This window comes from Benincasa hispida, chromosome 10 (genome assembly GCF_027475165.1).
Source record: "Benincasa hispida cultivar pf3 chromosome 10, pf3_genome.v1.1, whole genome shotgun sequence".
Taxonomy (NCBI): Eukaryota; Viridiplantae; Streptophyta; class Magnoliopsida; order Cucurbitales; family Cucurbitaceae; genus Benincasa; species Benincasa hispida.
The window spans coordinates 56,323,067-56,326,073 of record NC_143487.1 but is presented as its reverse complement, the minus strand read 5'-3'; the positions used below and the strand labels follow the sequence as shown (position 1 = coordinate 56,326,073).

The 3,007-nt window shown below is 37.3% G+C and overlaps 1 long non-coding RNA gene across 1 annotated transcript; it reads right to left on the bottom strand.

Annotated features, from left to right (window-relative positions):
- Window positions 1-225: 225 nt before the first annotated feature.
- On the bottom strand, window positions 226-2,724 carry LOC120087699 (uncharacterized). Its single transcript, XR_005484650.2, has 2 exons — window positions 2,158-2,724; window positions 226-486 (listed from the first exon to the last, which is right to left on the bottom strand). It is a non-coding gene; the product is annotated as an uncharacterized LOC120087699 (long non-coding RNA).
- Window positions 2,725-3,007: the final 283 nt, after the last annotated feature.

Genomic DNA, 3,007 nt, shown 5'->3' with positions numbered 1-3,007 from the left:
TCCCACTATGACTAAACCCCTATCGGGCCAGAAGAGGGTGTGACGTCACATTGTTCAAGACCTGGAATCAGCCCTTAAGGGAGCAATTTATCTACTTACCCCTGCATCGAGGAAGGAGTGTGTAACGACCCGACTCCTTAGGACTCAAGCTAGGCTGTTACTATACACATGCATGCATAGAATTTAAAATGACACATTTTCATAGCGAAATAAATGCTAGATAAATAAATCAAATAAAAGATTTTCATTAAAACTAAATAAAAAGTCAAATAACATGGTACCAATAAATCATAATTAGAAATTTAATGAGTCTAGAAAACTGTAAAAGTTTGGAAACAAATACTAATCATTAAGTTTCAAACATGAAGACTGAAAGTTGAAAAAACGTGAAAGAAATCTAAACACCATGAGCAGAAGCATAAAACTGGTCCCAGTGGCTCGATCACGAATTCTGCTTGTCATTCATCGGCGCGTCCCTACTCTTACCTAAAACATAAACATGAGAAAGGGTGAGTATAAAATACTCAACAAGTAACCCCACCACCTCTAGTGAATCCTGAAGAAAATACAACCTCTAGTGAATCCTGAAGGAAAGCACCACCTTTAGTGAATCTCGAAGGAAACACAACCTCTGGTGAATCTCGAAGGAAAGCACCGCCTCTGGTGAATCCCGAAGGAAACACAACCTCTAGTGGATCCCAAAGGAAACCACCACCTCTAATGAATCCTAAAGGACACACAGACTTTAGTGAATCTCGAAGGACATACAACCTCGGGTGAATCCCAAAGGAAACCACCACCTCTAGTGAATCTCGAAGGACACACAACCTTTAATGGGCATCTAACTAATCAGTGAGGACACTATCACGACCTCAACATCACAAGTATCATAACATGATTCTATAACATATATATACATCTCATCATCATGGTTCTACAAGATACATTTACATCTCGTCATCCTAGTCCTATAACATACATATACATCTCATCATCATGGTTCTACAATATACATATACCTTTTGTCATCCTAGTCTCATAACATACATATACATCTCATCATCATGGTTCTATAACGTACATATATATCTCATCATCATGGTTTTATAACACACATATAGATTTCTTCATCATAGCTCTATAACATATGTATACATCTCATCATCATGGTTCTATAACATACATATACATCTCGTCATCCTAGTTTCATAACATACATATACATCTCATCATCATGGTTCTATAACATACATATACATCTTGTCATCTTAGTCCCATAACATACATATACATCTCATCATCATGGTTCTATAACACACATATAGATTTCTTCATCATAGCTCTATAACATACGTATACATCTCATCATCCTCAGATTCAGCAGAATCTCCAAGAATAATAATATACTCAAATCATGCTAGCATTCAAACATCTCTATGCACATCTAGTCTTTTAAACCCTCATGCCATAAGGCATACATAGACATCAAACCATCAATATATCCTCAGTAAATCATATTTATCAATACCTGGCTCTAATACTTTCAAACCTCAGTCAATGACGACATACATAAATATCATGCTAATTAATAATCCTCAATAAATCATAATTATCATGACTGATACTAGGGCAATTCAAGTAGTAAGATTACTTACCTTAATCGAAAATCTACAGGTAAAATCAGACAAACAAACGATGACAGCGATTTGAAGTAATGGCCTTAACATACAAATACAACCATTAAATTTCAGTCTGACAATAATTGCGAAACCTCAGACCCAAATCCAAAATATCCAAAAGCTTACTCAACGAAACTTGATCAATAAACACTCCCAAGATTTCAACTCCAAATTCTCATCCTAACAGATTTTAAATCCTAATGGACGACGACTTGGAACCTTCAAGATACAAGAGTTAAGTCAACATTTAATCCAGTAATCAATGTGTGCCCAAAAACCAACAATAAGAACCACAACTCTTACTAAAACTCTTGCCGAACAATCTCAAATCCGCTGGACAGCCAGTTCAGCAGTTTCCCAAGCTCAAATCTAAAGTCAAAATAATGCGACTAATTTAACTTTCCTTCTAACTTAATGGGCATCCAAAAAATCCTTCAAGAAACCCAACCTAACAAAAAAAAAAAAAAAAAAATCTTACCCAAATCGTTCGATGAAGACCCGCGCAACAGGGGTTGGGCGGTGCGGCAATAGGTGGTAGAGAAGATCGGCTTGAGGCGACGACGACGACACCATTAACGCAGACGACTCCGTTGAATAGGTCCGGCGTGGCTGGATCTCATGGCAGCGGCTCGAGCTGCTGGGAGACGGGCGTGGCACGCGACGATCAAGCGGTTTGCGGCGCGGATGCGAATATGATTGGCTCGGTGAGATCGGCGCGCGGCGAAGGAGATCTGGACGATCGCTGCTTGCTGACGAGATCGAGCCGACCTGCACGAACGACGACCCACGAACGAACAACCAGCGAACTGGTGACGGCTCGGTTGGACGCGTGCAGTGTCGGCTGGAGAGGAGACAGTCGACAGCTATTAGGGCACACAGAGAGGACCTTCACGTTGGGGGAGGAAGAAGAAGAAAAGAGAGAAAAAAGTTTTTAAATTTTCTTTTAAAAAGAAAAAGGTTATTTTAGTAAAAAAAAAATATATAATAAAACTTTATTTTATTTTATTCCATTATATTCTATTTCACTTTTGTTTTAACCTTTCTCTCATTACACAAATATTTCTAAATATATATATCCTTAAAACTCTTCCCAACTCTTCAAATTCCAGAATCAAAATCAAATCAATTTCCCCAATATAAATTTAGATTCTCAACATTAACTTAAAATTAAATTAATGCGACATAAATTCACATCTTCCCTTTAAACAAAACCAAACTTAAATTAACAAAATTGATCTCAAATTTTACGAAAATACAGAATTTGAATAATGAAAAACTCAGAATATTACAGAGTGAATTCCATCTTGTGTAGCTGATTTTTTAGCTCC